The sequence below is a fragment of the Galeopterus variegatus genome, unplaced genomic scaffold (genome assembly GCF_000696425.1).
Source record: "Galeopterus variegatus unplaced genomic scaffold, G_variegatus-3.0.2 Scaffold3091, whole genome shotgun sequence".
NCBI lineage: Eukaryota > Metazoa > Chordata > Mammalia > Dermoptera > Cynocephalidae > Galeopterus > Galeopterus variegatus.
The window spans coordinates 169682-193783 of record NW_007729202.1 but is presented as its reverse complement, the minus strand read 5'-3'; the positions used below and the strand labels follow the sequence as shown (position 1 = coordinate 193783).

At 37.0% G+C, this 24102-nt stretch overlaps 1 pseudogene; it reads left to right on the top strand.

Annotated features, from left to right (window-relative positions):
- The first annotated feature begins 16007 nt into the window (after nucleotides 1–16007).
- LOC103599782 lies at nucleotides 16008–17474 on the top strand (annotated as a pseudogene).
- The last annotated feature ends 6628 nt before the right edge of the window (nucleotides 17475–24102 follow it).

The following is a 24102-nucleotide window of genomic DNA, read 5'->3' as shown; positions in this document are numbered from 1 at the left end:
TCCCCAGAATCTCCACTGTGGGGTCCATGCTTTACTGTGGCACTCAGATGTGACCCTAACTCTACCTTTCTATTCTCATCACCTGCCACTTTTTCAGGCATGTCCTGTGCTCCTGAATCTTGGAATAACCTGCCCTCCTCTGAACATGCCTTCCGGGAGTCTTTTGTCATTCTATTCCTTCTATCTGGAAAGCACTTTCTCTTATCCACAAGACAAAAGCCCAGATATTGTCATTCCAGATATAGCTAAAAATGTTATCCCCTTTGAGAAAAATTCATAGACCTCTATCAATTGGTCTTTCTTCTCTGGATTACTAAGACTATGTTCACGATCTAATAGGCTGTGTGAAGTTAGTGTGCTGTGTTAGTTGTTACAAGTATTTGTCTTTATTGTCATCTGTACTCTGTTAGCTCAACAAGGGCAGGGGTTGAGCTTGGGCATCTTTTATGAGGCTCTGTCATTTAGTGGATTGGACCATGAGTTCTGAAGCCACACTTCCTGGATTTAAACTCTGATTTGCCAACTTCCTGTGTAATTATGAGAAAGTCACAGTGTGCCTCACACTACCTTAGTTTCCTCATAAGAAGATTGAGGCTAATAATAGTAATTACCTCATAGGATTGTGAGAATAAAATGAACTCATATGTACAAAGCACATGGAAAGATAACTTGGTATATCATAAGCGTACAAGAAATATTATCTATTGCTAATAACATATTATTATTAAGTCCTCATTGCCTCTGGCAGTACCTGGCATGGCCCATAGATATGCTCAATTGCTTTTTGGCAATTGAATAGATGAATTTCCAATTTTAAAAAATCTTAGCTTCTATATCAATTCTCATTTTATATCATAGGTTACCTTCCTCCCTCCCTCCCTCCTTCCCTCCCTCCCTCCTTTCCCTCCCTCCCTTCCTTCCTTCCTTCCTTTTTCTTTCTTTCTTTCAACTTTGGTTACATTTTCCCATGCACTTAGTATGTCTGGGCCTCTAAACCTGGAACCTCCCTTACCTTGATTTACCCATCCCAGGAACCAGAGTCTAGTTCACACTCTGTCTTGGACCTGGGTCTCTATCAGCTGACAGTCCTAGCTCTTTGCTGCAGATCCTGAGCAGCCCCTGCTTAGATTCCCTGTCTGGCTCTGCCTTGCCTCCCTATCCCACATGCCTGTATTTCTGCCAACTGCCTGCACCTTGTCTGGTCCGTGCCACATGGTTGCTCATCTGTTTGGAAACCCATCGTCTTCCTGGACTGACCTGGCTCACAAAACTTGCTAGTCTCACTGATTCTTGCCACATTGCTTGTAGCTCAGCTTAGTTCTAGTTCCCAGCCCTGTCCCATCTGCCCTGTCCTGGAGATTCACTGGGTCACACCCAAACACATCTCCAAAAAAGACAGCAAACAAGACAGCAAAGCAGGAGAAGAGTCAATTTGGCTTGTAATTTGAATATAATCAGCTTTTTTTTTTTCCATTATAGAAGATGCAGTGCTGAGTGGATCTATCTTCCTTTGAGTGTGTCCTAGTGGTGAACTCAGCAGTGTATGCACAGGGTAAAGGAGAGAGCGATATTCAAAATATTTCCTAGTGTGGTACAAGCACCACCAAAATCCAGTGGGTGCTGGATTTAAACAATCAATTTGCTGATACCCGGGAGTTCCTACTGAGTAAGAAGTCAGTAATGGAAGCTACTATTACAACATTCTTTTTTCGGTCCTTATGATCCTTATTAGAGACCAAAATATCTTCTTCTTTTTCTTTTCACAGTTTCCTTTTCTCTATACACATCCTTTGCTGTTAATGTTGTCAGATTAAATACTAGACACCAAGTTAAATTTTAATTTATTTACATAAACAGTGAGTAATCTTTTAGATATAGTATGCCTCAAATATTACTTGGGACATACCTGCAGTAAAAATAACGTATTATTTATCCAAAATTCAAAATTTGCTGAGCATCCTGAAATTTTGTTTTCTAAATCTGGCAACCCTATTATAATTCCTCACCCTGTACTGACCTAAAAGTTGTGCCCACCTTTACCATCATAAAGTTGGAATTCCCAGCATTCCCAGCACAACGATTGGTGCATGGTAAGTGGTCAAGAGATGTTTGCTGAGTTTTGTTTCAACTGAGGGAGATTGCTAGAAATCTCAAAATGAAAATCAAATTCAGTGAAAGGTAAAGAAAATAATTTCTGAGGACTTCATTTTCTTTGGATAATAACATTGGTCTCATGATGGAGCCAAGACCTGTGTGCATCAAGTGCTCCCTAGGGGATGACCCATGTAAGTCTGATTTATACTATATTCTGAAAATCTAGAGAAATGGAAATGCAACATTATGTGTGGCCTCAGGGAAAGCTATTGGCAGGTGCTCTGTTTCTGAAACTACTCGATAAGACTTGTGCCATTTCTGGAGAAGCATTTCCAGGAGCCACAGTCCGAGCTCTCCCTTGTCCACAGTGTTCAAGTCTCCAACTGTGGTGAAACTTCTGAACAAGGCTGTTAGCACCAGTGAGGGGGACACGATTTGGATCAATGGACTTCATTGAACCACTTGGAATTTCCCCCGGTGCCTGAGTGTTGAAGTCCCAACTCCTGAGGATGGCATTCCCAGCAGTTCATAGTCTTGCTGCTGCTTATGTTTCCCAACTCTGCTTGTAATTCCCTATTCCCAGCCACATTAGGGACACTCACTGCTCCTGAGTATGCCTTGTTCTCTCATTCCTCCACACCTTTGCTTCTGTCCTTACTTCCTCCTGAGATGTTCTTCTCCATTCTTTGCTGTAGATAGATCCCAAGCACCCTTATTACTTACACTTTAAAAGTTTCCATTGCTCTATGAAACCATCCCCAGCTTCTACATTATTTATTTGGCAAATTGAAATTGTATATATTTATAGTCTACAAATGATGTCTCAAAATATGTATACATTGTGAAATGGCTAAATCGATGTGATTAATAGATTTGTTACCTCACACTTTTGTGTGTGTATATGTGTGTGTGTGTGTGTGTATGGTGAGAACTCAAAATCTATTCCTTGAGCAATTTTCAAGTATGTAATGCTCGTACATTGTTATTAACTATAGTTACCTGTGATAAATAGATCTCTTGAATTTATTTTTCTTGCTAACTGAAATTTTGTATCCTTTGACCAACATCTCCCCCCGCTTCCTCTCCCAGACCTCAGCAACCACCATTCTACTCTCTGCTTTTGTGACTTCAGCTTTTTAAAATTCCACGCATAAGTGAGATCATGTGAAATTTGTCTTTCTGTGTCTGGCTTATTTCACTTAACATAATGTCCTTCAGATTCATCCATGTTGTTGCAAATGATAGGATTTCCTTATTTATTTATTTATATTTTTTTAAAGATGTGTAGTAATCCGGTGTGTATGTATGCCACATATTCTTATCCATTCAATCATTGATGGACACTTGAGTCGATTCCATATCTGGGCTATTGTAAATAATGATGTAATAAACATAGGCTTGCAGATATCTCTTCAACATACTGACTTTATATCTTTTGGATATGTACCCAGGAGTGGGATTGTTGAAAAATAAGATAGCTCTGTTTTTAATTTCCTTAGGATCCTCTATGATGTTTCCAAGGCTTTTTTATGTGTCCATCCTGGTATTTTTCTTCTGTATTTGTTTTTGCCCAGAGAGGGAATAAAGATCCTTCTTTTGGGCTCCATATGAATCAGAGATCTGTAAGAGTTAGTTATTGCATTCAGCTATGAATAACAGGAATCCTCCAAAAATGGCTCAAACCAATTAGTTTTATTTTTCTACTGAAACATGTTGTCTGGAGGTTGACATTCCAGGGCTGGTATGGTGGCTCTGCCACAGACCAGGCTCTTTCTGTCTTTCTTATGAGCTGTCTTTAACACTGCATCCCAACTCAGGGAATGTTTATTACTAGGAGATCTTCAAGGGCTGGGGTTATATCATTAATTCATTTAGATTTCTTTTTTTAATTTTTTTATTATTTATTTATTTATTTTTTAGGTGATGGTTTATTTTTTATTTTTTTTATATTTATTTTTTTATTTTTTATTTTTTTATTTTTTTTTAATATTTATTTTTTTTATTTTGTCAATATACACTGTATATGATTATTATGGCCCGTCACCGACACCTCCCTCCCTCCTCCCTCTCTCCCCTCCCCCCCAAGAATGTCCTTTGCGTTTGGTATTAATAATAATGACTTAAACAACTAAATATGAACAAAAGGTAAAATAAGACCAATAGTCATAATCACTTGGAAATGTAAATAATTCTCTAGTTAAGAGGAAGTTTTTTCCTAAATGACTATACTACCCAAAGTTATCTACAAATTTAATGCAATCCCCATCAAAATTCCTATGACATTTCTCACAGAAATGGAAAGAACTATACAGTTATTTATCTGGAATAACAAAAGACCATGAATAGCCAAAGCAACGCTGAGCAAAAAAAATAAAGCTGGAGGTATTACTCTACCTGACTTTAAACTATACTACAAAGCTATAATAACCAAAACAGCATGGTACTGGTATAAAAACAGAGACACTGATCAATGGAATAGAATAGAGCACCCAGAAATCAACCCACGTACTTACTGCCATTTGATCTTCGACAAAGGCATCAAGTCTATTCACTGGGGTCGGGACTCCCTCTTCAGCAAAGGGTGCTGGGATAATTGGATATCCATTTGCAGGAGATTGAAACTAGACCCACATCTCTCACCATGTACTAAAATCAACTCAAAATGGATCAAGGATTTAAATATACACCCCGCAACAATAAAACTTATTAAAGAAAACATAGGAGAAACCCTTTAGCAAATAGGGCTGGGCACAGACTTCATGAATATGACCCCAAAAGCATGGGCAACCAAAGGAAAAATAAACAAATGGGACTATATCAAACTGAAAAGTTTCTGCACAGCAAAAGAAACAATTAACAGAGCTAAAAGACAGCCAACAGAGTGGGAGAAAATATTTGCAAAATACACATCTGACAAAGGTCTAATATCCAGAATATATAAAGAACTCAAACATCTTTACAAGAAAAAAACAAGCAACCCAATCAAAAAATGGGCAAAAGAGCTAAGCAGGCATTTCTCTAAAGAAGATATACAAATGGCCAACAGTCATATGAAAAAATGCTCAACATCACTCAGCATCCGGGAAATGCAAATCAAAACCACACTGAGATACCATCTCACCCCAGTTAGGATGGCAAAAATCCAAAAGACGCTGATAGATTTCTTTTTTTTAAAACTCATATCTCTTGGTGCATGTAGAACAGGGTATGGAACATAGAGACTATGCAACAAATGATCATTGAATGAATGATAAATAAACAAACAATGATGTAATTTCTTACTTGGAAAACAAGAGGAAATGCATGTTTGATTGTAATAAACATAACCTCATGAATTTAAGCTATAGAATTTATGAAGAACATTAGTTCTTCTCCTGTATACTTTGGTTTCCTTGAGAAAACTCCCATTTTTCAGACTCTTAGTGCCTTTATTGGAAAAGTGAATTTCAAATATAGGCAGCCTCCAAATTAGAGTGTAATGTGTTTCTAAAAACACTAGTGATAAAGCAGAGTATATTTCTCATAGAAACAATGTTATAATTGATGCTTACATTTTTAACCAAAGATTTGTCAACAAATAAATCACAGAAATGATGATTAGTGTGGTATAAAAACATAAACCGCAACAATAATTTAAAAGTATAAAATCATGCCTTATGTCCTAGAAAGTGAACATACACTTACAGTAAATATTTATGAAATGAGGGGACCAAATGTACTATAGGTTGTATATATTACACGGAAAACACAGCTCTATTCTACTATAAATATGACTTACCATGAACACGCCAGCAATAATAACCCTTTGAAGTTTTGGACTAGATCCCACTAATCTTGTAACCTCAGGGTTTACCACAGTCCTTATCACATAGGATATACTCAGCAAATGCTTGTGAATTGAGTTAAAACAAATCTATGTAGAGTTCGCAAAGCACTTTCACATCCATCATGTCATTTTGCTCTTTTAACAATCTTTCCTTGTGCTTAGCAGTGTAGAAAGGATCCCCATTTACAAATAAACTGAAGGTCATAACAATTTAGTGACTCATTTTGCAAGGTCGGAAAAGTCAAGTTGTGTTGCTAAATCTCTTTCCTAGTTTTCCTGACTCTAAGTTCAAAGTGTTTCCATGTTGTCTCAAACAAACGTCAATTATTCAGATGACCCAGGTCTGTGCAAAGAAGTTTGCATGGCCACGTCCTTTTTCTCTTAACACATTTTCCTGGGACAGGATCATTAAAAACCATTTTATTTGTCTTAGTTCTGTCTTAATGTAGAATAATACATGAGTGAAATGTTTGCTGTTGGTGAATAGGATAGAAGTGGTGTTTTCCTCACCAAATGGTAGTTTTAACAGGGAAGTCTGGCCTGAAGTTTATCTCTAGTTCTTCTCTTACATCAGTTATTGTTATAAACTATCAGGACAAAGAAAGGCTACTATATAACATTAAGCAATGACTTTACTCCACTTGGCCTTTGTGTATGACTCAAAGCACTTCCCTTTTTATGGAAAACTAGACAGAACAATTGCCACTGAAATAGCCTATAATTTTCTAAAGCACTCCAACACACCTATCCAGGATTGTCAAAACAGAAAGACGATGGCATGCCAAGAGAGCATCCTCTATTAGAAAGTGAGTGTGTTGCAGTGTTCAAAACCATGGTGTCTGATGCCAGACCCTGTATGTTCCAGTCCCTTCTCTGCTTCTTCCTAGAAGAGTGATCTTGGCAATTTAATGAACCCTCTCTGTGTCATAGTTTCCTCATCTGAAAAATGGAGATAAGACTACTACCTACTTCATATGATCGCTGTGAGGATTTAATGTGTAAAAATACATGAAGCATTGACAACAATGCTTGGCAGGAAGCAAGAATTTACTGAAGGGTAGGAAGTGCTGTTATTAGCTAGATGTTTTTGAGCAATGGTGGGGACTTCTAATCATCTGCTTAAAATGTGTTGAGAACTAGGGAACTAGGTAATTATGCTCATTATGAATGTTAGTAAAATATGAGTTAATGGTATCTGCAGGTGGATTGAATGATTCTCATACACAGAAAAAAAATGCTAATTCTCCTGTTTATAAGAATTCTGAAATTCACTTTTGGAGTCAAAGCTTTGCTAACTAGTAGATCGAAAGAGATCCTCTGTTTTGATCACATCTGTTTCTCAACCAATTGGCACACTGTTGGTGCTCAGTAAATGTTTCTGTAATGAATGAGTAAATAAATGAATAAGATAATTAATCATATTTCCAGAAATCTGACTTGTGATTAAGTTACCATATAACTACCCATCTTGTTAAGTAGTCTCTGTCAAAGTTGGCTGTCTTGATTTTACTTCTGAATGTGTTAATTTGATGTGTGGATGTACTCTCAAGAGATACTTTTGGAGTTTATGAAGATATGGATGCCCTATAAATTTTATCAGTGCTAATTGTTAACTTCCCAGTTACTGAAATCTCTATATTTCCATATCACTTCTGCTCTTTTAATTACATAAAACATAGAAAAAAGAGGCTATAATTTAATGCATTTAAATTTGCCATGATGGAAAAAACATACATGACTGGTAAGCAGAAGCCAAACATTAAAAATTATTTTTAAATATGATCTTTTCAGAATGTAATGACTTTCTGAATAGAGAGGTTTTGTTTTTTTATGTTCTATCTTTGTCTTGAAGATTGTCCTGTTGGCCACCCATTAATAATTCACAAGTTGTTTCTTAAGGAATATTATGTGGGGTCACTTTGTGCTGTGCCTCTCCATCTGGTTCACTAATGTTAGTAAAGATTATAAGTTTATTCTCTTCCTGAGGGCTGGAAAAAACTTGGGCACTACTTTCATAACTTAGAGATTTTGAAACTTCTGTTACAATGCAGATAAAAGGATGTGAACCACTATATTGGTCTGAATTGCACATTGAAATGTATAATTCTGTTTGGGTTGGCATATTCTGTGAACATAACATACTCCCTGGCCTTCAACTTTTATTTGCTTATTGGTCATTTGGAACTTGCTACTTTGCCACATGAACAATGTTAGCAAATGAGATGGGGAAACTACTACCTCCCTGCATTGTTATCATTGTTTCTGTTGAAACTCTCTTTCCAAATTCCAGTTCTTCTTTGTGACTAATTCTGTGCTTAGGAAGAAGTAGGTGCAACTTCAATATTGTGTGACCAAGAGATGTCATGAATATTTCTCTGGAGCAGCCCTAGATTTGGGGCTGCTACCAGCATCTGACCCTTTCCATATGGACATGTGGACAAAGAATGGGCAAACAGTTCTTAAGTCCTAAGCGTTGAATGTGGGAATGAAATATTAATATTCTTAATAACAGAAGCTGCTTTTTGTGGAATATTCATATTATGAATACGTGCAAAACATCTTACATGCCTCATCTCATTTAATTCTCTGAACACTCATTTTATGAGTGAGGGGTCTAAGGCTGAGAGAAAGTAACTTGTCTAAGACCACGGACCTGCAAGTGTCCAAACCAGTGTGTTCTGGCCCCCATTTACATTTCTGCCTCTCTCTTCCCGCCCAGTCCCCACACCTGTTCTGCCTTGCTGACTGGCCTGTCCCTGCAGAAGAGGTCAGACACCATCCTCTGTTGAGACTTGGTTAAATTCGACTAGTAAAAGAAAATTAGGAAGCCTAGTGTTCATGGGTCCAGGCCACACTAATCTCACCACCTTTCTTGGCAACACCAAAGAAATGTATTGCTCTCTGCCTGTGACTCCTTTGCCTATTCCTAATAGCTTCTAAATTCAAGAAGGAAAGAATATAATTGATTACCACTCTTCAAACCCCAGGCTGGGGAATTGTCTCTGTGTAGGCATGGGGTTGTGATACTGTTTTACGTTGGTTGGTTGGTATTTTACAGCTCTTCTTTTGTGACTACAGATTCCTTTACAAATAGAACTGTAAGAGCAAGATCAAATAAAATGCAGAAAAAAATACTAAACACAAAAAACAAAAGCCTCACCAGGTGAGCAGAACCTTGGATATCCACATGTAAACTATTTTTGAACCACCCTTGCCACATGTTGACTGGAGAAAGTGACATTCATACAGAAAAGCCCTGCAGGAAAAAGAAACTGAAGTTGAAACAGAGCCACCACAAACATTGTGGCTCAGAAACCTTAAAACAGGAACAGTAACCTTTCCAAAGGCTAGACATGTACTTTTCGGCCTCCAAATTCAAACCGTTTTTGGTGTCAAAATCTCCTCAGTGTGATGCTGACAACACCAAGTCAAGGGTCAAGATCCCCTTACCAGTCATCTTTTATTTAAAAAAGAAGCAATCACTGATAAAACTTACTATGAATTTAAAAACATTTGAAGTTATTTTTTGAAAGTGGCACTTGGGAGGAAGCTGCTTCAAGATACAAATGTCACTCCTCTGAAGGGAGGAGTGTAAACTGTGGAGTCTGGAGTTTTCTGGCATTGGTGTGCAGACAGTACAAATAACTTGGGAGACTGTATCCTGTGACATTGTCCAGTTTACCACCAGGTAGCCAAACGCTATCCAGAAAACTCTTACCAGGGGCCGGCCCGGTCGCGCACTCAGTAGAGTGCGGCGCTGGGGAGTGTGGTGGCACTCCCGCCGAGGGTTCGGATCCCATGTGGAGACCGGTTTGCTCACTGGCTGAGCGCGGTGTGGGCGCAACACCGAGGGTTGCGATCCTGTTGCCGGTCACCAGTACGGGCGCGACACCGAGGGTTGCGATCCCGTTACCGGTCAGTTTAAAATAAAGACAAAAAGGGAAAAAAAAAAATCTCCTCAAGCTTCAAGTTGTTCTTTTCATACACATGGCTGAGTTGAAAACTGTTGTAAACTTCAGGTGTTCACATGAAACCAGCACAAGGTCTGGGCCACGGAAATGTTCCCCTGTGGGCTGTGTGGACCAGCCAGTGGGCTTCTCTGTAAATCCTTTGCCACCATCTTTTCTTCTGCAGTTGACAGAGAATTTCAGAAATTGATGTCCAATTCTTTGAATCTTTGCTCTCTGAAAGGCTCCCCTTGCTGTCATTTCACTGCTATCTAAACCTTCCTGAAGTACTGCCTTCTTTAAGAGATGATAGACCAGCAACAACTCAGTATGACTCAGGTCTCACAAGGATTGGGTGCAAACTTGGTGTGTCAAGAGAACTAGGGAAGTGTAGTGGAAAGAAAAGAAGCCATGGAGGAGCGAGGATTCTCTCCGATGACACGAAGGGCTCATAAGGAAGAGGATGTCTATGTAGTAGATACTTGGTCTCCATCCTGATGTGCTCAGATCCTCTTTACCATTCCTGTGAAACATTATCACTTACCATTTCTGAGAAACGTTATTCTCTTGGTCCTGGAAAACAAGATTAGGACCAGTAGATAACAGTTAGATGGAAACAGACTTTGAATCAATATAAGAAGAAACTTTACAAATTGAATTTCTCAAATATGATTTGTGAGAAACTACCTAAAAATAGTTAATAGAGGCTGGATGAATTCTATTGGCACTGTGTTCTGGAGGAGTCCATGCAGGAGACATAAAATTGCTTTTAAGATTCTGTATCACTGGATTGTCATGGTACACAAATGGGCCTCAAACCTTCACAGGTGAGTTGCCAAATTTGAGCGTATATAGCATGGATTTCCACAGCGCCTGTGTATTTAAATTGTTAGAGAGCTCGCTCTTCTAACATTCCATGTGTTGAGCATGGAATGTAGCTGAGTGGACTGCACAGTTCAGTAGGGCCAACTGTTGCAGGTGAGAGGCATAACATCACATTGGCTTCATGGTAAAAATTTGTGTGAGAACTTCACCTTATAAATATACAAAAGACTGAAGTAGAAAACATGCAAAGAAAAAAAGTAGAGAGCTGAATGGTGACTGAATAAATGGTTCACAACAACAGATAATTATACACAATGATTATTTAGGTACAATAAGAGACTGATGGACTGAGCCAATGATAAAGCTAAATTTTTGCTGACTTGGTTACTGGTGCTTTGAATCATTTCATTTCTCTAGATGGGCTGCCAAATTCTAGCGTTTGAAATTTTACCAACACAAAAAGATCAATAGTCATTTTTCAACACCATTTCCCTTCTCCTCAACCTTCTATGGCTCCCCTTTACCTAGAGGATAAAGGCCCCCACTTTGTGGCTTGATATGCACAGACTCTCACACTGCCTCAGGAACAGGTTTTATGGTATCAGAGACAGAGTTTTGGTCTTGTTTGGATCTAGAGACAGAAAGAAGAGGTTTCCTATTGGGCACAGTTCAAATGTGACAAGGAAGCTGTATTAGTTTGTTTTGTGTTGGTATAACAGAATACCTGAAACTGGGTAATTTATAAAGGAAAGAGGTATATTTGGCTCATGATTCTGGGACAGCTGCATCTGGCGTGGGCCTCAGGCTGCTTCTACTCATGGAGGAAAAGCAGCAGATAGCCAGCTGGTACAAGCAGATCACATGGCGAGAGGAAGCGAGGGGTGGGGGATGCCAGGGTCCTATAAACAACAAGCTCTCAAGGGAACTAACAAAGCGAGAACTCACTCATTAATCTCCCCTCCCCCAGGGAGAGCATTAATCCATTCATGAGGGATCCGTCCCCATAACTCAATCAGTTTCCAACACTGCCACATTGGGGATCAAATTTCCACATGAGTTTTGGAGGGGGCAACACATCCAAACTCCATCAGAAATATTGCACTCGGGGAGGGTGGGAGGCAGATTCAAGGCCACAAAAAAGAGAAAAGCAAAATATTATGAGAATTCAAGTGAAGAAATAAATAAACTGTAAAGCTAAAAATTTGAAAAAGAACGCTAAGAGCAACTAATAGAGGTGGGTGTGAACTGTTTCTGGAGGCAGAGATGCAGAAATTCTGCCAAATGGCAACTTACCAGAAGTGCTGGGTGGTTGAGAACTTTGACACATCCACTTCCTGGCCTCAATCTAACTACAAAAAATCTAGATTTATTTCTAACCACTTTGTACTGCCCCATGCTGCTCCAGTTTCCCTGGTTTACTCCAAGTTGTTTATTCATTGATTTTGCTCATGTAACATCCCTATCTCAGCCAAACCAAATTCTACCCATCCGTAATGGTCCACTATTTACTACAGAATTTTCCATGGTTCTTCCAGCCTTCAGAATTCTTATTACATTGAAACTATTTGGGTTGTAAGATTGCACATGCCAAAATTTGCATTAGATAAAATAAATGCTCTGTGTTGAGAGTTAAGAGAAAGTGCTGAGCACTGATATATGTTAAGAAGCCTTGATAGAAGTGAAGGAAATGAAATCAGTAAAAGGATGTAACCTTTAGAGTCAAAACCTTTCAGCATTAGTGTGCAGCTTCAGCAGAAGAAAAACTCATAGTAACTGAAATAATCAGAAGCATTTATTGAGCACTGTGCTAAATGCTTGCCCTGCATTATCGCATTTATTTTTCAATAATTAATTTTTTCCAGTGTTTTTGATGTATAATTTACAAAAATGTTGTATATATTTAAGATATATAATGCGATGTTTTGATACATGTATGCATAATGAAATGATTACCACAATCAATCTAGTTAAGATCTTCCTCACCTCACATAATTTTTTTTGTGTGGTGAAAATAATTAAAACCTACTCTCTTAGCTAGTTCAAGTATACAATATATTACTTTTAATTGTCATCACCATGCTGTACATTAGGCCTCCAAAACATATTCATCTTACAACTGAAAGTCTGCGTGTGGCTTTCGATCAATATCTCCCCTTTTTTCCCTCTCTGAACCCTGATACCTATCCTTCTACCCTCCATTTCTGTGAGTTCTACTTTTATAAATTCTCACATATTAGTGAGATCATGCAGTATTTGTCTTTCTGTGTCTGGCTTATTTCACTTAGTAATTAATATCCTCCAAGTTCATCCATGTTGTTGCAAATGGCAGGATTTCCTTCTTTTTAAAGGCTGAATAATATTCCACCGTGTATATATGCCACATTTTCTTATCTATTTATCTATCTACAGATGCTCAGCTTGTTTTTCTATCTTGGCTATTGTGAGCAACGCTGCAATGAACATGGGGGTGTAGATATCTCTTTGACATACTGATTACATATCCTTTGAGTATACACCCAGAAGTGGGATTGGTGAGTTATATGATAGTTTTAATTTTAACTTTTTTAGAAAACTTCATACTGTTTTTGATAGTGTTGTACCAATTTACATTCCCATCAACAGTGTACAAGGGTTCCTTTTTATTCACATCCTTGCCATCCCATTTATCATGACTTTTTGATAATAGCCATTCTCACACATATGAGTGATAACTCATTGTAGTTTTGATTCGTATTTTCTTGATGATTAGTAATATTGAACACCTTTTCATATACCTTTTGGCCATTGTGTGTCTTCCTTGGAAAAATGTCTGTTCAGGTACTTTGCACACTTTTAATCAGATTATTTGATTTTTGTTATTGAGTTGTATGAGTTTCCTTTACATTTTGGATTTTAACTTATCAGATATATGATTTACAAATATTTTCTCTTTCCATTGGTTGTTTTTTCATTTTGCTGTTTCCTTTGCTGTACAGAAACTTTTTAGTTTGTTGTGTCCTACTTGGTTATTTTTGCTTTTGTTGTAATGCTTTTGAAACCATATCCAAAAAATCATTGTGAAAAGCAATGTCATGAACCTTTCTTTCTGTTTTCTTCTAGAAGTTTAATGGTTTCAGGTCTTATGTTTAAATCTCTAATCGATTTTGAGTTGATTTTGTATATAGTGTATGCTAAAGGATTCAATTTTATTTTTTCACATGTACACATTGAGTTTCCCCAACACCGTTTATTGAAGAGACTATTGTTGCTCCATTGTATATTCTTGTCACCTATGTAGAAGATTAATTGACAATATATGCATAGGTTTGTTTCTGGGCTTTTTATGTTATTCCATTGATCTATTTGCCTGATTTTATGCCAGTACCATACCATTTTGGTTACTGTAGCTTTGTAATACAATTTGAAATTGGGAAGTGTAATGACTCCAGCTTTGTTCCTGTTCAAGATTGCATTGGTTATTCTGCGTTTTTTGTGGCTCCAAACACATTTTAAGATTGCCTTTTCTATTTCTATGAAAAATTCCATTGCATTTTGATAATGGTTTTACTACCCAAAACAATTTGTAGATTGTTTTGTGTAGCATTAACATTTTGACAATATTGATTCTTTTGATCCATGAACATGAGATATCTTAGATATCTTTCCATTTATTTGTCTTCTTCAATTTCTTTCATGTTTTATAGTTTCCAGTGTACAAGTCTTTCAACATCTTGGTTAAATTTATTCCTAAGTATTTTTTATGTTATTATAAATGGGATTGTTTTCTTAATTTCTATTTCATATTGTTCACTGTTTTTATTTTTTGCATCTATTGAGATGATCATGTGATTTTTATCCTACATTCTGTTAATGTTGTATATCCCATTTATTGATTTGCATGTGGTGAATGACCATTTCATCCCAGGGATAAATCCCATTTAATTATGGTGTATGATCCCTTTAATGTGCTGTTGAATTAAGTTTGCTAATATTTTGATTAGGATTTTTGCATCTATGTTCATTAGGGATATTGGTCTGTAGCTTTCTTTTCTAGTAGTGTCCTTTTCTGGCTATTAAGGTGATGCTGGCCTCATTAAATGAGTTTGAAAATATTTCCTCCTCTTCAATTTTTTGGAAGAGTTTGAAAACTACTGGTATTAATTCTTCTTTAAATACTTGATAGAATTCAGCAGTGAGGCTATCATATACCAGGATTTTCCTTGATGGGATGTTTTGATTACTGATTCAACCTTCTTACCTATTAATATGTTCAGATTTTCCTGTTTTTGTGATTCAGTCTTGTAAGGTTGTATATTTCTAGGAATTTATCAATTTCTTCTAGCTTATTTAACTTGTTGGCAAATAATTGGTCATAGTATTCTCTTATGGTCCTTTTTACTTCTGTGGTATGAATTGCAATGTCTTCTTTTTCATTTCTGATTTTATTTGCATCTTCCCTTTTTTCCCCTTAGCTAGCCTAGCTAAAGTTTCATCAAATTTATCTTTTCAAAAAACCGACTCTTGGGTTTGTTTATCTTTTCTATTGTTTTTCTAGTCTCTATTTCCACTTATGTTTGCTCTAATCTATGTTATTATTTCCTTCTTTCTAGTAACTTTGGGCTTAGTTTGTTCTTTTCCTATCTCCTTGAGGTGCAAAGTTAGGTTGTTTATTGAGATCTTTTTGTTTTCTTAATGTTGAAATTTATCACTATAAACTTCCCTATTAGAGCTGCTTTTGCTGCATCCCATAAGTTTTTATTCCTTTATCTTTTCTATATCTACTATAGGTTTTTGCATTGTGGTTACAATGAGGCTTACATAGAACATCTTACAGTTACAATAGTTTATTTTAAGCTGATAGGAACTAAACTTAGATCACATATAAAAAATATATACTTTTACTCCACCCCATTTTATGTTTTTGATGTCACAATTTACATTTTTTTACATTGTTTAGGCATAAACAAATTATTGTAGCTATAATTATTTAGTACTTTTGTCTTTCAACCTTTATACTAGAGTTATAAGTAATTTACACAACACCATTACAATATTTAAGAAATTCTGAATTTGACTATACAAGGGAACTTCACAAAGCCTGTGGAAGAATGAAATTAAAAAATAAAAATAGTGTTTGGGTGGGAGGTGGGTGGAGTGGGAAAGGCAGTGCATGTAGGACATGCCAGGAGTGGTTGTGTGTTGTTGTTGGCAGCAGCAGGTGAACCCGAGCAGAGAACATAGCAAGGTGATCCTGTGAAACGATTCTTGCAGTCTCTGGATCCTGGCTTTGTCCTGGTAAAGGTAGGCTTTTCTGCAAGAGGATTTGAATTGTTGAAATGAACAGTCATAAATCAAAAGGTAACAACTTCATACACACAGAGCATCTTTCACAGGTACAAAGAATTTTACGTGAAAGATTTTGTCTTCAGAGCTCACATAGAAACCTATTTGAAGTGCAAGTACAGTGCACACACTTAACTGAGCTGCTAAAAAGAAAAGAACTGCTATCCATGGAGAAAGTAACTCTGTACTCATTAATGGACAGGAAAGACCAAGTTAATAAATGGTGCTTTGAAAGAATTCATGGAAGTAGAAGTGAGTGAAAATGTGTTACAAATTCACCTAAATGGACGGCTGCAGATCAATGATAAAATTGCCCTGAAGGAAATCACAAGGCAGTTAAATCTGGAAAATGTAGTTGGAGATAAGGTTTTTGGAAGCTTGCTGAAAGCCTTTTATTTCTTCTGGAAGCTTTTTAAAAGTGACCGGATCAGCAGTTGCCCAGCGATCTTCATATTAGATGAATTTGATCTTCTTTCTCACCATAAAAACCAAACACTCCTCTATAATCTGTTTGACATTTCTCAGTCTGCACAGACTCCAATAGCAGTTACTAGTCTTACATGTAGATTGGATATTTTGGGATTGTTAGAAAAAAGAGTGAAGTCATGATTTTCTCACTGGCAGATACACTTAATAAACTTCTTTGGTTTTCTGCAGTATGTTAAAATATTTAAAGAACGGACCGGCCTGTGGCTCACTCAGGAGAGTGTGGTGCTGATAACACCAAAGCCATGGGTTCGGATCCCATATATGGATGGCTGGTTCGCTCACTGGCTGAGTGTGGTGCTGACAACACCAAGACAAGGGTTAAGATCCACTTACTGGTCATCTTTGAAAAAAAAAATATTTAAAGAACAATCATCTCTACTTACAGACTTTCCAACAAACTTTTTGCTGAGAAGTGGAATGAGAATGTTCTGTGGCTCTCAGAAGACAGAAGTGTGTGAGATGTACTACATAAGTATTTCAGTGTTAGCAAAAACCTGCAGTCATTACACGTGCTGTTGATGCTTGCTTTAAATCCAGTAACAGCATCACATGCATTTATGATTACAGCAGATCTGGTGGAGGCAAACAGGCTGTGAAACATGAAATCTAAAGCAAATATTGTACATAGTCTATCAGTCTTGGAAATCTGTCTTATAATTGCAATAAAACATTTAAATGACATCTATGAAGAAGAGGCCTTTAGTTTTTAAATGGTCTATAATGAATTTCAGAAGTTTTTTCAAAGGAAGGCCCATTCTGTTTATAACTTTGAAAAACCTGTTGTCATGAGGCTTTTGAACATTTACAATTAGAATTAATAAAGCCCAGGGAAAGTGCTTCAATACATTCACAGAGAAGAGTACCAGCTGATGAAACTACTTTTGGATAATACTCAAATTATAAATGCTCTACAGACATACCCCAACTGTCCTACAGATCTTAGGCGGTGAGAAACATCCTCGCTAAGCTGATTATGAATATAACCAGTGACTTCAGTGTTGGTGCTTGAGGCATACGTCTCCAAAGAACTAAGATATTGTCCTTTAACAAGGTATGCTATGAATTTTCTTATAAACAATTTTGTATTTATGGGAGACTGTTGCAAATGAAATATCTTAACTACACCTTGCCTTTGAATTGTAAGCAGTTACATGATTTATAATCCTAGTGATTGTTTTAGATTATGTTGTAAGCAGCAGTTGAAAAGAATAAAATATATTTTAGGAAAACAATAAAAATAGAAATAAAAATGGAAAATAGAAACTTTATTTCTCAGCCTAAGCTTGATCATGTTCAAGACACTTTGGTAAGCAATGACACCAGCCATTTAGTCCAGCCCTAAAGAACTGAGGATCCTGGGTATTTAATTATGACAATACAGTCCATTTACATTATTAACTGAATAAAAACGAGTGTCCTTTAAAAAATCTGTTAAGATTAGGGAACAGAAAGAAGTCAGAAGGAGCCAAATCAAGACTGTAAGGTGGATGCCTATAATGTCCCATCAAAACTCTCACAAAATTGCCCTTGTTTGATGAGAGGAAAGAGTAAGGGCATTGAGAGTGTTGATGGAGTGCATAAGAACTCTCTGGTGAAGCTTTCCTGAGAATTTTTCTCCTAAGGTTTGGCTAACTTTCTCAAAACACCCTTATAATTAAGGATGATGTTATTGCTCTGTGGCCTTCCAGAAAGTCAACAAGCAAAATGACTTGAATGTCCAAAATAACTGTTGCTATAACCTTTGCTCTTGACTGGTCTACTTTTGTTTTGACTGGACCACTTTCACCTCTCGATAGCCATGACTTTGATTGTGTTTTGTCTTTATGATTGTCCTGGTAAAGACTTGCTTCATCTCCAGTTACAATTCTTTGAATAATTGCTTCAGGATCTGGATCCCATTTATTTAAGATTTTCATCAAAAGCTCTACTCTTATAGGCAGCCGATCTGGGTGTGAAATTTTGGTACCCTTTGAGTGGAAAGTTTCATCCAATGTAATTTTTCAGTCTAAGTTGTGTAAGTGGAACCAATTGAGATGTCCATGGCATTGGCTATTGTCTCTGCTGTCAATCATTCCTCTTCTTCAATTAGGGCATGAACAAGATTAATATTTTTATTGCAAATTGATGTGGACAATCTTCTCTTGCAAATTTCATCTTTGACATTTTTTATCACTTCTTAAAACTACAACAATGGAGTTTTCTATTTGTAAACTGCTGATTTCTTTGAGGCATTGACCCATAATCTTTTTGTAAAGCATCAATGATCTCACCATTATTCCACCTAAGCTTCACTATAGATTTCATGTTTTTTCTTGCCTCAATTTTAGCAGAATTCTTGCTGCTCTCATAGTGATGATCTCATTTGCTCTTTTCAAACTGATGTCTTATTCTTCTTAGTGTCTCAAACTAGATCCTGTTCGGACATGTCATAACAAGTTAGTATGAGTTTATTTTGCTGCAAAACAAATTTTGACATCCATACATAGTTTGTCCATAATACACATTTTCTGTAATTTTTTTGAATATTCTTCATATATTTACCTTTACAACTGAATTTTATACTTTCATATATTGTCATTTCACTTACTAGTATCCTTCTGTTTCAGCTTGAAGAACTCCCATTAGCATTTCCTGTACAGTACATATAGTGATGATGAACTCCCTCAACTTTTATTTGTCTGTGAAAGTTTTTATTTCTTCTTTATTTCTGAACAACAGCTTTGCCAAGTAAAGTATTCTTGTTTTGCATTTTTTTTCTTTCATCATTTGGATATGTCATCTTACTCTCTTCTGGTCTGCAAGGTTCTTGCTTAGAAAATTCTAAAGCCTTATGGTGAGTTCCCTTGTATGTGATGAGCCTCTTTTTTCTTTTGCTACTTCAAAATTCTATTTTCATCTCTGAATTTTGACAGTTTGATTATAAATATCTTGCTGAAGTCCTCTTTAGGTTAAACTTGGATAAACTTGAGCTTCATGTACTGGAATGTGCATATCTCTCCCTAGATTTGAGATTTTTTCAGCCATTATTTCTTTAAATAAGCTTTCTCCCCCTCCGTCTAGACCACCATAATGACAATTTAGCTCTCTTTATGTTGTCCCTTAAAATTTATAGGCTTTCTTCATTTCTTTTATTTCTCTCTCCCTTTTTTTCCCCTCTCCTCTGACTAGATATTTTCAAATGATCTGTCTTGGAGCTCACATTTTTTTTCCCTGCTTGATTAGGCCTGCTATTCATGCTCTCTAAACTTTTTTTAAAAAGTTTATTCATTGTACTGTTCATCTCCAGAATTTCTGTTTGGTTCTATTTTATGATTTCTGTCTTTTCATTGAACATCTAATTTTGTTTATGTATTGTTTTCCTGACATTATGTATCTGTGTTCTCTTGTAGCTCACTGAGCTTCCTTAATTCACACATTATTTTGAATTCTTCATCAGGCCATTTATAGATCTCCATTTCTTTGGGTCAGTTACTGCAATATTATTGTGTTCTTTTGGTGTGTCATGTTTCCTTGATTTTTTATGTTCCTGAAGTTGTACGTTGTTTTCTTCACATTCAGAAAAGCAGTTGCCTCCTCCAGTCTTTACTAACCAATGTTAAAAGAGAGATGCTTTTTCCAAACAGCCTGGCTAGGAAGTCTAAGGCTTTCTCAGACCTTTTCTATGGATTCACCTGCTCCACACTTCTTGTTCTCTTTTAGGAGGGATTTCTTAAGCTTCTGTGCCTTTTCTAGATTCTATTAAACCATGCTGGGTATGAAGAGTCTCCTGTTTCTTTTCCCTATGAGGGTGCTCTAAAATGCTCAAGTTTCCTTGCCTTCTCCCAATTCCAGAGTCAAACTAGTTGTCTGCATGAAGTCCTTGTGCTCTTCACCCATGGGGGAGTGCTCAGGAGCTAGCCTTGGCGGAGCATGATGAGGTGTGTGGAGCATTTTGGATGCCCATGGACCAGCTGGGGGTCCACAAATGAGGTGTCCCAAGTGACTTGTGGGCAGGCTTCCTCACAAAGTGCATAAAGTCGTTAGTAAGATTTTCTTCCTGTCTTTTCTGCTCTCAGCCTCTCCCAGCTACCCAGCCTCTCCAAGATACCCAACCTCAGTACTGTGGGTGGGATGAGAAATATGTGGGCCTAATAGGCAGTGTCCTGTATGGCTGGGAGAGCTGGGTGCTCACTCACTATCCTCTCAATATCCTCTGTGAGAGAAATTGTGGGTAAGAGGCTCTGAGCCGTGCGACTTTGGGGGAAGGATGATATGGATAAAGTGAAACTGCTCTTATCATCATCAGTACATCTATTCTTAGACTTTTTGCTCAATGGTGTGCTGGAACTTCTCTGCTGGACTTCTAGACTCCCACAAATGCACTCTCATCTGTGGGTAGTTGTTAAAATTGATGCCTCTGCAGGGGCAAGATGTTAGAAATGTGAAAATTAGATTCATGAGCTTCACCTGCTCAAGAAGATGATCATGGAACTACAAGAACCTGACAGAACAGAGACCACAATTTATGATGTAACTGCTCAGTTTTGTTCCTCATTTTCACATTTTCTTTTGACACTTTGAATTCACTCAGAACATCCATGTGTGGAATGTTTTTTGGAGCAGCATTTACCACCTGTCCCAAGGACTTTCCTGATTACATGGAGTGACCTTGAGTAGTGGAAGTTAGAAATCTAGTTCTGTCCCTGTACCTAGGACATAGGCCACTGAGATTAAAGGCCAGAGAGGACTCTGGATTTATTTGAGCTGCTTTATTATGTTAAAAAAAAAAAAAGAGGTATACCAAATGATACATTGTTGATAATTATGAATTAAAATTTTGAGAAATGTGTTTATTATGCTACTCTCCATATGTTTCTACATTTTTATCTTATAAAATGATGTATACTTTTAATTATGGGATTTGTTATAGAGTTGCTATTTTTAAAAATTTTTCTGAGTAAAATAAACACAAATAAAAACAAACAAAATTATAGTACTATTTCCCCCTGCCATCATGGCATAAAAGAGAGGCTATTTTTACATTATAAAGTACAGAGGGTGTAATTTTAGAATTAAGAGGAGTCGTTCAGTTTTTGAAAACCTTACTTTACCATCTTTATTTTCTGCTACTTTTCCTTTGGATGGTGAGAACTTTGTCATAGTTTGTACCCATGTGATCACTGGGATTTGGGACCCATTGAAGTGGATTGTGCTAAGCTCAACCATGCCCTTCCACTGCGTCTATAAAACATTTGGTTTCTTTGCATATAGACAAAGAAACAAAGCAAAGAGGAGAATTTAAGGAACTTAAATGCTTCAGGGAAAATATCAGCTTAGCATTTGGCCTGAATTCTGTTTTAGGTTTACATAGAATTATTTGTCCAATGATCAGTGTCAGAATTTTTGCCTCAGTTCCTCACATTCTCTAAAGTTTGATGTCACAATCACATATGAAAAGTTTATGTATAAAAATGACCAACATGGCCATATCATATAAAGATATGTAGTGAATCCATGCACTCAGTGTACTACGGATTTGTTGAAGAAAGAATATTGTCAGGCTTAGTTCTCTTGGCATGTCTCACACCATGAATTGTTTAGCTCATTAAGTTTCTTCAAGATTGCTTCTCTCCATCACAACCTGATTTTTCTGATTGTTCACAAGAGGAAACCCATGTCCAGGGCAGCAGGCTTTGCTTATCTGGGGATTCTCTGTCATGAGCTTTCTCCTTTGCCATCTGTCACAACTTGGGTTTGGAAATTATTAGGAGGTATGCATGAAGCAGTGATTCCCTGTGTTTCATCAGGAAAGTGGGGCTTTGTAATGGGAGAATGAAGCAAAGGATCTGATGGTGGCTTTGAAATTTGTGGAGATTTATTATTGTGAGTTAGTGGTGTCAAGTTTGGGTCTGTTGCCATGGTGTTTGGTTACTTGGATTGTTTGTTTTAGCTGTTATACATGTGCCCAGTTATGGGATGTGTATTCAGTCAACTGGAAGGAGGCTGAAGAAGCAGGGTGAAAAAGGAAATAATTACATTTTAGTTTGGGAATGAGTCAGAATCCCAAAGTATTATTTATTACTTGAGTTCATGTAAATGTGCTCCTCAGCTTCCTTTTCAGAAATGAATCTGTGCTTTCATTTCATGGTAATCAATATTTGCAGCCTCGATTCCAGCAATCAAACATGGAACTCAGATTAACGTTTAAGCTAACAATATTTAAACAGGAAATTTGAACTTGAGCTGTGGATTACAGTCTTTACCCTTCAAATAAGACAAGGTTTACATAATCAGCCTTCTTAATATTTTTTGCCAGTGTCTGACATTTTCCCCAGTCTTGGCCTTTCCGTATTCAATGTGATGTTGTGAGCAAAAGCTATTACCGTGTAAACAACTTCTCTCCCCATTTCTTCATCTAAAACATGTGCAAGGTGACTTGTTCCTCAATTTTCTAACTGGAAATTCAATAGCTATGTCTATGGGGAAACAGTGAATGTGTCTATGGGGAAACAGTGAAATAAGTGGGGCCTCCCTGCACCTCTGTGAGCTCTAATTGCTCCTACTTGCCTAAAATCTCACGTAGAGTACTTCAGAATATTGACTGCGTGGTTTTCTCAAAGAGCAAATTGCAATAAAGCAAGTGGATCAAATTAAGTGTCCCGATATAGTTGTCACTATAGATCTTCACTCATTTATTCACTCACATACGTTCATTCTATCATTCCTGCTTTGATACCTTCCATAATGCGTGCATTCAGTTGTTTACCACATATTCATTATACATTTAATGGAAATTGACACTTTACTAGGCACCAGGCAAAAAGGGTAAAGTGAGAAAATTAGAGATAAATAAGACAAGATCTCTACTTTGAAGGAGCATACAATTTAATTGGAGACAAGACATAATCCCAACTAGTAACAGTATAGTATATGACATGCTCTAACAGAGGTAGCAGTGAAGTGTTATATTTCTAAAAAAGAAGTGGTTCATTTTGACTTTAGTGTTGGTGAGGAGGGCCGGAAAAGGCTTCATGGAGGGATAGACTTCCAGCTTGAAATTATTTATTTACTTATTTATTTAAGCTGAGCCTTTCTTTTCTTTTTAAATTCTTGTAATGCACACAGCAAAAATAATCAAGAAATTACAAGAATCCTTATAATGCCCAAGAAGGTTGAAACAAATATGCAACAGCATAGGCCCGAAAGTATTTAGATACATTAATCATGTGATTCCACACATTTTAATTAAACCAGATGGCAAAAACTGTGCTACTCAAATGATTTAAATTATGGCAGAATAATATACTTTGGGGACAATTATTTTCATTGCTAACCTTTTAAAAATTGACAAAGTTTTTGCCATAAAATTTGGAAAATATTGACTTTTTTATTGGAACTGTTTGGCATCAAAGGACTCACTGTGACATAGACACTGACCACAAACATCTGGCTGCACAAGACACCTGTGTCATAAGCCCATAACATGGCCAAAGAGTTTGAAATGATCAAGTCCACTCAGTACGTGACCACAAAGAAACTCACCAGCAGCAGGATGGTCCGGGTGGCCCTTTTCTTGGGGGAAGTTCTTTTTTTCTTTTTAAAAATATATTCATGTTTTTA